This window comes from Pelobates fuscus, chromosome 3, assembly GCF_036172605.1.
Source record: "Pelobates fuscus isolate aPelFus1 chromosome 3, aPelFus1.pri, whole genome shotgun sequence".
NCBI lineage: Eukaryota > Metazoa > Chordata > Amphibia > Anura > Pelobatidae > Pelobates > Pelobates fuscus.
The window spans coordinates 77,110,319-77,122,629 of record NC_086319.1 but is presented as its reverse complement, the minus strand read 5'-3'; positions in this window follow the sequence as shown (position 1 = coordinate 77,122,629).

Here is a 12,311-nt window from a genome sequence, read left to right as displayed (position 1 = left end):
ATAGAGGTGACAGCCCCCTAAACTATTAGTAAGATAAACAATACAGCTCAGTGTTGTAATATTTAGTATGTGGATTCCAGCACGTTGTACAGTTTCACCTCTGCCTGCCTTGCTTTTCTGTTTTCAACATTAATAGTACAAGTTATTTTACAAAATGATTATTAACAGCAGATCTCTAGATGCGAGTATACTTTCAGATGTTTATACATGCACAGACCGGGAAACAAACTTACAGGGATCTTCACAAAAAATGTGAATTTTCTGCACTTCAAAGTCCATTTCACATTTTATGCCAATAACCATAATTGAGAACATTTTCAAGCCTGCTCTTTTTGTGTTCACTATTTTGGCTTAGGTTTTGAATTTATTTTGTGTGTGTGTGTGTTATACATACACAACCTATATACAATGTGTATGTTTCCCTTTTGTCATATAGCAATCGTAGTTTTTTTATTTTGGTAAGCCATTATGATGGGCACAACCTACAGGCTGAGGAGAAAATTCTTACTCTATACATTAGCAATTCCTCTAGGTAAAATCATATTCTATAAAACAATGCTTTAATGTAGACTCATTGTTTGGTGACTATTGTGCAATGGTTCCCAACCCAGTCTTCAAGTACCCCCTACCAGTCCAAGAGTTGGGGATTACCTAGTTGTGCCTAAGGGTTTTTTTTGTTTGTTTTTTGAAGGGGGGGAAAAAAACCCACTTTTTAGACAGAGTAATCTGTAAATCCTGAGCTGGTTGGGGGTACTTGAGGACTGGGTTCGGAACCCCTGCTATAATGTATTAAATGGCCACTATAGTCACCCAAAAAATATTGTTTATAGGACCACTATAGTGTCGGGAAAACAAACCCGTTTTCCTGACAAAATATATATATATATATATATATATATATATATATATATATATATATATATATATATATATATATATATATATATATAATCCTCAAGGCCCCCCTCCCGCTGGGCTGAAGGGGTATAGAACCCCTTCAGACATTTACCTTTATCCAGCGCCGGGCTCTCTGCGCTGGTGACCTCTCCTCCCCCTCTGACGTCAGCTCCCGAGTATTTTTGTAAACAGTGGGCACCAAGATACTTCCGGGTGGCAGAACGCAAGCAGCTTCCACTCTATTGGCTCTACACTCCAAATGATTCTTGGGGAAATTCTACCCAGAAGGGCCTGTGAATAAGGCAAATAAACAAGTTATTTTACTGGGAGGCAGTAGTAGAAGGCAAGGCTTTAACTAAAGATATTAATACGGAAGCTCACCAGCTCGGCAGTCTCGTGTGCCCGGTGAAAGAGGAGGTACAAGTATGGAAGCAAGGTGTATCTCTCCTTGATTGCTTTCTTCATCAACAACGTATTGCCACCCGGAAGAACGTCTAGTATGTGTAGTTGCTCAGTAGGGGGGACTGGAGCACCATGGCAGAAGGACAACACAAGCAGCTGCAACAGCAGTTTTAGATAAATCTTCCCAAAGTGGTGAGACACTTTAATGGGCTTAGCCAAGGCAATCTTAAAGCAGCCAGGGCTTAGATTTTGGCACTGATGCTGTGGATCACAAGGCCCATGACTCTCAGGCAGACTGCAGGCTTGCTGAGCCTATCGGGAAACGTAGTCCATGACTGCTGAAAAGTTAAAATGTTTAGCTATCACTGTCTTGAAGTGCTGGAGTAGGTGTTTTTGTTCTGTGCATGTTGTCAGCCGTGGTTTACAGAGACTGCAGTAAATGAGAATTAAATAAACATAGATCTGGTTGTTATGGTTAATGGTAGATAGGTTTAGTTTAATCTGTAGATATGCACCTGTTGTCTTACAATTCTCTTTATCTCAATATGGAAGTAATGTTGAGAGATTGAGGTGATGGTTCAGTTATATGTGCTAGATTTACAGTTATTGCCTGGTAATCCTATAAGCATAGTACAGCTTTCATCGGAGAACGCTTTGGCTTTTGCCACCCAGAAGAACGTCTAGTATTGTTGTGATGTCATGGTGAATTGTCATACATCAGTCCTGTGTGCATTTCAGCTGGATCAAACAATGAAAACTCATTTTAACATACTCTTGAATGAAGATACTCCACAGGTAAACTTCCACCTGATCGATTTGTTCGTCGTAGATTAAAAGGAATTGGTTTCATTCAGCCCTGTTGAAACGTAAAAAAGTATAAAAAGGTTGTTACATTTTTTTTTTTTTATTATTCTTTATTTTTCTTGTGCATGTAAAAACAGTGAACATTTTTCTTGCAATGCCACAACAGCATTGACAAGATAATTAGCAACAATGGGTTTGACATGGCATTGCGGCTTGACGGCACATTTTATAATATCAGGCTAGAGCTGGAGAAGTGTCAAAACATGAGATTTTTTTAAAACTAATATAATCATTTGCATCAACTTCTGTTAATATCGCTATGGGTCTTTAAGGTGAGAGGACTTAAACATGTTAAACTGCGCTAACCGCAACAGCGTTGTTAGTCCTAATTGTGCATGAGTGAGAGGTCTGCATTGTATAAACAACAGGTCTGATTTGAAAAAGCACAGTTTAGGTATAGCCTTGAGGTTCATCACATGCGCGCCTAGTCTTGGTGCTGGGTTTGCATTTATGAGTTATAGCGATGCACGGCATGGGAGACCCAAAGCACAGCTAAGTTAGTGCGAGAGAAATGTGAGAGTAAGTTGTGAGAGTAGAGACAAAGCATGAGCTAGCCAAAACATTTAAACATCAACTGGTGGATAATAGACATGGGTAACAACTGCCATGCATCACTAGCAATGGAGGAGTGATCTTTTACGGCAGCAAGCCTGGCATGCCAGCACAGTCCAGCAGTCAGTTAACCTATACCCCGGCTGGGCTGTAAGCTTCCAGGTGAAGCCAGTTCATGCAGGGTTGCCAGCGGCCCATCCGGCGACCGGTGCAGTGTAGTCAGTGCGTGCTGGTTCTTCTGGAGGACCAGGGCTTTGGCTGCGGTTGTAGCCTTGTGTGGATACCTCTTGGTGGTTTCTGTGTTCTCGCTTTGAGTGAGGTGTGCTGTTTGGTCCGTCGCCCTATTGGGACTTTCCCCGCTGATGGAGCTGAGAGCTTAGGAGGTGGACTCCACGGCAAGCAGTTGGTGTTCGTTGGTGGAGGAGCAGGGCGGCTCATCAGCCGCTCCAGTCGCTTCTAGAAGTTGGAGAAGTGCCGGTCCAGCCTGGAGAGGATGTCTTCTCGGTCAGTTCTGGTTTGTGGCGACCACGCGGTGTCCGCCAGTGCCTTTCTCCTGTCGCCCGGGGCGCCCCTGTTGCAGCTGGGTATTCCTCCTGGTGGGGACTGGGATCACTCCCCCGGTCCATAGGGGGGGGAGTAACGGGGCCCTGGTATGTACTTGGCAGCTTTCTGGCTTCTCCAGTTCCGGGGTTCGGCCGCGTCCCCTGTCTAGCCTACACCAGGCCGCATCTGCCACGCTGGAGCCATAAGTCCCCCAACAGGTCCTCGAGCGATTCTCAGCTTGGTTGACGTGTTGGGTATAAAGGGCTTCGCTTGGGTTCCCCCGTTTTGAGCAGTAACAGGCTTAATCATGCGTTTATTCACAGTCATGGAGGAGCTCTTCCAAGGCACATCTGTTCTCCATGGCGGTCAGGCCCCGCCCCCATTACATTTATTTTAATGGCAATGTACTGAAGCCATGTTCAATTGAAGTGCATTATCTTGACTTTTTACTCTGTTTTGAACTTGCTTGCTTGATTGAATAATTTACTGTCCGGTAACACACTAAAAACATTCAATCCTATTGGTTATTTCCTTGCGCAGTGTGGTAGCTTGACGCCGTTCATTTGTATTTAATGTTCAGATTAGAACCATTACACAGCATGGAAAACCTATTATGACATATGATACAATCTATATGTAAGATAGGCAATATTTCGCATAAATATCTTAGACCACACAATAAACACAGGCACAGTTTATTTATATTTCAATGGGGTAGGCCGTGGTGTTTATTTAAAGCTTCAAAGGAGCAAACCACCAAAACTTGATAACGGTAACATATTCACATAAACTAATAACTTTCACCACCACTTAATTGCCAGGCAGTCATATCTGATTTGATCACCTTTTAGTTACAAGCATTTAACACCATGTCCTTCCTCAGAACTTGATCCTGAAAACTTTTGCCCCAATGCTTTCTAACACCTCGACATTAATTATAAAGAAAGTTGGCAAATAGGTGAAGGAGGGCGGAAGTCTGTCAGCGATTCTCCTGACTATTTGAAATGGCTGACAGGGATTGCACTTGCTTTGTACATTTTTATGCTTACCTGGTCTCCCGTACTATGCTCGCTCATGGCCTCCAACCAATCCTCAGCCAGCTCTTGTCCCCAGCTGTGTCACCAAATCTGCCCAGCTACTTGTCTCACTACAACAACTTAACCAGGGGTCATGAGCTCTACTTGACTTTCCCTAACTGTATAACCAGGACCGCTAAACCCTTTGTTGCCACCATACATATATGCCACAGTGCTTAATGTCTGTGGCATATTTTTTCTTTATTTACATTGACCTTTGTTAAAGTACCCAGTTTAAAATATATTTGAAATAAATTTGTAGAAATAATTAAAGGGTTACTCAACATACCATGACCATGAGTAATTTGAAGTGGCCATGGTCTGCAGTGTGTGCCGCATTTCACAATATAATTCTGCAAATAAAGGATATAACCCCTCTGCAGCTGAAGGCGTAACTCCACCTCTTGCCGCTTCATTGATGTCCTCCATTAGAACAAGAGTTACTGGCGGCTAATGTGACTCAAGTGCAAATTCTGAGCAGCACGCACAGCATATTGCTGTCAGCCAGCAGTAGCATTTCTTCTTCTGAAAATACAAACTGTATGTTGCACTTATATTCAAACTTAAAGTATTGAGTTGCTCCATTTATCCTCCATTTAAATTCCAAAAGCAACTAATGCCCTAAAGAAGTGATTTATTTGATATGTATCTTGCCCCCTGTAAGCCATTATGGGGGACTTCCCTCTGAAATAATAATTGAATCCATTTCAAACTTAAAGGAACACTATAGGGTCAGGAACACAAACCTGCATTCTTGACCCTATAGTGCTAAAATCACAATCTCCACTTGCCCACCCCAAATATAGTAAAATCTTTTACATTTATTCCAGTCGGCTGCTGCTGATGGCTCTGCCCCTTATTTACCTGCTTGGCTGACCTAATCAGAAGTGATAATCAAAGCCAATCACAATGCTTTCCTATAAGATTGTCTGAGACTGTCAAGTAGGCAGGCCAGTGGCAGAATCAGCACAAGCCAAACACAGCCCTGGCCAATCAGCATCTCTCCATAGAGATGAATTGACTCCATGCATCTATATGAGGAAAGTTCAGTGTCTCCATGTATAGGGTGCAGACACTGAATGGCAGTGCTGCTCACTGTGCAGCAATGCCCCGGGAGGCACCTCTAGTAACCATCTGAGGAGTGGCCAGTGGAGGAATCCCTAGGCTGTAATGTAAACACTGCATTTTCTCTAGGACACTAGCGTTGGGAATATACATTTGTATTCCTGCAACTGTCATGGAAATTGCAGGGTACGGCACCTTGAATGCAGGATCCATTTCTCTCACAGGTTGCTGTTGGCTGTAATGCTGATGTGCACTTAAGGCAGCTACATTACTGCATTTTTATGTTCAACTGGCATTCACTACTTGCAGGGTTATTAGAGTGAGAATTGCCAGGAATTCAAAGTCAATTTCAAAATTTAGGCCAAAATAATAAAATTAGGGAAAATTCTCACTAATTTCTGTTTTACATTCGAACACTTTGGACTTAAATTTGAAATTCACTTTTAAATTCCTGTCTATTCTCACTCTAGTTAATAATCCTGTAAGTAGTGAATGTTGCGTTCAATCTAAAAAATCATCAGTCTGCTATTACCACCCCCCACAACTAGCAGAAGTAAAGAAAGCTTCCTGCCCCGGTCCCCCCCCCCCCCCCTATATTTATTTTCAATAGAATAGACCTGCAATAAGTTACACAGCATGTCTCTCTCTTACTTTTGAACAGTTGATGAAAATGAAGGTGTTTTATTTACAGAGCAAAATAACCTCTTACTATAAAGAAGCAAATGGAAAATGTACTTACAGTTTCTCAGAATTTTGGCCAATGACTTTTTTTTTCCAGTCAAGTTTTCTATCCATGTGCAAACTTTTCAGTTGTACCTGTTCTACCCCTGTTTCTCTGGGAAGTGCACATTTTACAGCAGTTAAGGGAGTGTCATTCATCCAATGCCATCTGTGTATTTTCTGATTTCTAGTCCTGATTAAACCTCTCCTGCCTTTGTTTTGATTGCCTAGAAGGAAATGGTAAAACATAATGAAAGTTGCATTTTAAATAGGATCTGTGACTCCATCGTGGCCTTTAACTGCTTTCTTTCAATTTACAAGACTTCTAGAAAAAGAAAAATTAGCACAGCTGAAGTCTATCCCCATTATAAACACGTTTTGACCATCTGTTGTGCAAGCTGAACATCTTTGTGTCTTGTCCGTCCCACCATCCTAGACCTGTTTAGGGTTAGATGGAAGATTAGTGATAGGGTTATGGAGAATAATTACAAAGAAATAAAGGACATTTAGGGTGGAGTTTGATTTAAAGTTGGGGAATACATCCAAGTCAAACTCCAGAACTTTTTTTTAACCCTTGGAGTTAAAGGGACACTCCAGGCACCCAGAACACTTCTGCCCATTGGAGTGGGCTGGGTGCCAACTCCCACTACCCTTAACCCTGCAAGTGTAATTATTGCAGTTTTCATAAACTGCAATATTTACCTTGCAGGGTTAAGTCGTCCTCTAGTGGCTGTCTACTAGACACTTCCGTGTCTCTAGCACAGATTTTCAATGCTAGAGTGCCGCTGGACGTCCTCACGATGTGTGAGGACCTCCAGTGTCGCTCAATTCCCCATAGGAAGGCATTTCCGCGCATTAAGTCTCGCCGGCCGGCGGGTGCGATCAGTCTCACCCACCGGCCGACGTAATGCAGAGAAGGAGGAGCGGCGGCGGCGGAGGAAGAAGCGGCGACGTGGGACATGTCGCTGCCTCTGGTAAGTGACTGAAGGGGGTTTTCACCCCTTCAGCAACCGGGGATTGGGAGGTGGGAGGGAGAGGGGACCTGCAGTGCCAGGAAAACGAATTGTTTTCCTGGCACTGGAGTTTCCCTTTAATGCTGTTGGTCCTATTCTAAGATTTAATTCTGACCCAAACGCTCATGAATCTTGGTGGTTGAATTCAGACCGTAATCCTAACCCTAAATTTATATAAATTAGAAATGTGCAAAAAATAAATTTCAGCCAGTTTGACCGAATCAAATTACTTTAAAACAAGCTCGAACTAATCAATCAGTCCTGGATTTATATATACTCTTGTCACATATCATGAGTGGTGATTTACTCTAATTTTAGCTAAAAAAAAGTTGATTGAGTATCCGGTATGATACAATTACACTATCCCATTTCTGATTTTTGGATCTGCCACATGGTTAGAATGCGTACATGTTTTACACCACCATCTGGCATCATCTGTTGCCAACATACCTACCACTTAGCCGTTACACTCCATGTCTACCCCCAGGGTATCCATCAGCCGGAAGGACATGTAAATATTTGTTAAGGTATTTGAAACTCAATGACATCATCATCAGAGAAGGTATGATATATATATATATACACACACACACACACACAGAGAGAGAGAGTTAAAAAAATACCCTTCTCTATGGAGAAGAAAAAGCAGCAAACTTGTAAGAGAGGAACTGAGATTCAGGACAGGTACATGGTTCGAAATTCAAATGAAGAGTGCAGAACGTACGTGATTGAGCAATGAAAACTAAAAGGAAGTGGAAACTGACATGATGAAAGTGTGATTCAGTGGGGCCTGGCCTTCTTTTTATTGTTATTTTTTTTCCTCCCTGGTGCACCTAACAGGTTTTATGAACAATGCCATTGCCAAAGTGCTATGGCCGCTCCACAACTCATGTTGGCTTAAGAGCTGTTTCTTTTTCCTTGGTTACCCATCCTGTTTTCACTGCACTCTTTACTTGGAGAATATTTGTCACTTGAGACTTATAATATTCACATATCCATTCCCTAAATTTGGCTTCAGTATATAATAAAAGTATTAGTTTCTTGGTGCATTCCTAGTTTGGAGCGCTGCACATTGTTACATGGATAACTTACAAGTTGAGGTGAGTTTTGATTGATCTAAGTTTGGGTGAAGGCATGGCTATGGATAAACTCTTCGAAACATGTCTCTCCTTTCATTACTTGCACTGCTAGCATGGGCATGGTATATATTGCGGGCTGTTGATTTTACTGTCCTTGTCTATTGTATATTTTGCCTCTATATTGAATGGGCATTGCCACATTTTCCCCTTACACCGCTACACAGTAAATGACATAAGTGTTTGGACCTCACCCAATTTTAACTGCCACTTTTACAAGCTGTTTACACTTCCTGGACCTCTCATTCCAAAACCCTCTTTTCTTTCTTTTCATTCACTCTGTCTCTTCAGGGCTCGTTAATAGCACAATGGGAGTCCTTATCATTCTAAAGCAACAACTACATTTCCAATATTATTGTTAACTGCGGGTATCTCCAATTTATGACCCTCTAGAGCTGAATCTGGTTTCTCTTCTTGATCCTCTTGGGTTGTCCTCCAATTAAGAGTTCCTGATAAGAGTCTGGGCTGGTGTCAAGCTCTCTGTGTCTACATGAACTCTTTTTACTGCTTTTCCATAGATTTTATTCCTCCAAGCCAAGGTAAATTCCTTGTACATAATATGCTCCCTCTCCTATTCCCTGTTTTGAGTGCAAAGTCTTCTGTTCCACAGGATCTTGTGATCTCTGCGATATCCACTCTCAATGTGTGACTATAGTCCTTTTTTTCAAAACTGGTAAATATCCCAGTGGGTCTTTCTCACATATCCTCATGTGAAATTGAGGGACAACTATATGCATTTAGTAAGACATGTACTTTTCAACTTGCCATATCACTGGAGACTTCCTAAGTCCCTTTAATACTATCTCACACTGGCCGGCCAAATAAATTTAAAAAAAAATGCTGTAGCTCATTACCTCCCTGACCATTACTTCTCTGGCATATTCTCCTCTACTCTGTCATATAGAGGCACATACAACAGGTAAAAAGGTGTTTGTTTTTTAAAAAATATATATTTAGGTCTTCATATACTTTGGATATATGACAAATGTCTATCTCTTGGCAATGTCACTACGCAAATGTCAGACCATTTTCAGCTCAGAAAATCTAGTGAGAGTGAAGAAGGGGGTAAGATCCTTCACAGTCGTGATGGCATTTTATTTTAAAATCATGATTTACTGTTTAAGAAATATGAGATAAACAAAACCTATTTTAAAGGAGTTGGTTATCATATTCAAAATGTTTTTTACAACAATGTGCAAACATATACCTTGAGAGAGTTTTATTGAATAATTGTTTTTTTTAAAGTAATTTTATTTATTATATATTTATATACACACATATAACGAAGTAAAAGATGGTTAAGTTTCAGGCGAACTGTGGTAACACTAATGCTTACACAATTAAGCTCTCCAACAACTCAGCACTGCATTAATGGGGTTGCGTAAATTGTATTTTATACTCTTTCATAACAGTTGCCAGGGTGTCTGAATTGACTGATTGGCACAGGATACAGACCTCTATATACCAATGCAGATATGTCTCTATATAATGAGTTCATATAACTGTTGCAATTTCTTGTCAGTATGGGGATTGCTGTAGAGATGAAACTTGTGACATAATTGACCCTTGATTCTAGACCATACAGAAGACTGGAACCGGAGCTGTGTAGACCTCCACATTGACAATGGTAGGTAGGAGGAGGGTTCCGGACATGACCTGATATGGTAAGTGTGTATGTGTATATGTATATATATATATTTTTTTAATTTTAGTTTAAACATCTTTTATCAAGATGCCACATATATAGTAATAAAATGTCTTGCAGTAAAAAAGCTAATTAGTTACCCATCTGTCACAACACTTAGTATGCTGACCCTGAAAACATGCTAGTGACAGAAAACCAGGACCATAAGTGACACATGCGTACGGCGTGTTACACGCTAACCAGGATAAAATCATAGAGCATAAACTGGCATGTTGGTAAATGGGGAATTATCATAAATTAAACACACATAATGTTTGTCAGGCAGCTTCAATTAAAAAGCCAAAACATATCAGTATAGTGACCGCACTCCACCATGCACTTATTTGGACCTATCTCCTTTCTCATATCACACATGTATTTAAATTCTATCTTGATATAACTTAATTTTGGGTTTGGGAGCAGTCTGTCCACATTTTACACAGGTCTTAAAAGATAAACCTCCCTGTATGCTAAGGTGGTGGAAATTGGAAATTTGAAAGAACTATGTGCTCTTTTAGGCAATATAATCCATCAGAAACCTTTTGTATGCATCCTGATTAAGACCTTGGGTTAATGTTTTGTATAAGCTTTTCAAACTATTTAATATTTTTAGATAAACTTTTAAAATATATATATTTTTTAAGACTAATATATATATATATTTTTATATATATTTGTTGATATTTTAAATTAACACTACACGGTCAGAAACGCAAAAATGTTTCCTGACCCTATAGTGTTTAAAACACTATTTAGGTGGTCAGTCCCTTTCCCCCCCCTTAAATAGGAAAAAAATCAACTTACCTTTATTATAGGGCCGTGCGCGTTTATCAGCGCTGCCTCTGCCTGCCTATAGGAAAGCATTGCATGGGCTGAGATCGTCAATTCTGATGATCTCAGCCAAGGATGCGGGAGTGGCACCAAAGGGCGGGAGAGGAGCCAAAGACGTGCAGCACTGACCCAGGAAGCACCTCTAGTGGCCGGCTGAGTGCCTACCACTGGAGCTGTTACTAGGCAATAGACAGTGTTTACATTAACCCCTTAAGGACACATGACGTGTGACATGTCATGATTCCCTTTTATTTCAGAAGTTTGGTCCTTAAGGGGTTAAAATGCCTGCAGGGACTGACTATACTCACGAGAATAACTACGTTAAGCTGTAGTTTTTCTGGTTACTATTATGTCCTTTTTATATTTAAAAAAATAATAATTTGAAAGGTATGCCTAAAAATATTAAGTAATTTGAAAAGCTTATCCAAAAATGTTAAAGTGAGGCCCATGTCAGAGCTATAATTGGATGACCTTTTATCATAGAATATAAAAAACATTCAACAGATTATGGGGCTTGCCACCTGCTGTAGGTCGTTCATTTGCAGTTATTTTAAAATAGATTCACCAACAATAGCATGTACTAGCAAATGGATTAACTTGAAAAGTTGCTCCCCCAAGACCCTCTCAGCCTTTGAGCTTTTCCATTCACCTTCTCCCACCTACCACGCACTACCCTTCATTTTAGAGGTTGGTGCATGTAGTAATAATTCTGGAATTATTCTATCTCAACATTGCTGGTGTTGGTGTCCCTGCTTTTCATATCAGATCACCTGGTGGAGAGAAACTGGAAGTCATAAACTTGTGGACATCAAAATGATCAAGCTTAGACGAATGTTGGAATATTCTAGAAATAACATCAAGACCGCATTAATTTTAAAAAATGAAAAACAACCATTACTTAACTTCTTATGCCAAGTAATATGATGATTACTTCTCTATCTTCCATCCTCTTGGAAAAGATTCTAAATACTCATTGGATTTTAACCCCCATCATTGTCGAGTCGGTTAGGGGAGGACATGAGGGAGGGGGGCACTATAGGGACTTATAGTGCCAGGAAAACAGCTTTGTTTTCCTGGCACTATAGTATTTCTTTAAAAGGAGCAGGAAAAGGTGGAGTCTAAAGAGGAAGGGGTGGGTTCTTAATCAGGAAGCGGTGCGCCCTTGACAGGAAGGGGTGGTAAATCTAGATTAGGGGGTGCTCAGGTATAAATAAAATTAAAATACACCACTGTGTGAGTGTCTGAGTATGTGTGTGTGTCTGAGTGCATGTGTGTGTCTGTGAGTGTATGTGTGTGCACGCGTTTATATATGCATACGAGTGTGTGTTTTTTTGGGGGGGGGGACTTGACCCCTGGTTAGGAACTATACTACTGGACTGCAAAGGCTCAATGTAGGTTAAAAATGACAGTTTTATTGGTGGATGGTTTCACTTCGAGTTCCGGAATCTTTCTTTCAGTTATAGTGAACATACAGGTCATACTTGAAAACAAGAGAAATCTCAATGTATCTTTCCTGGTAAAATATTTT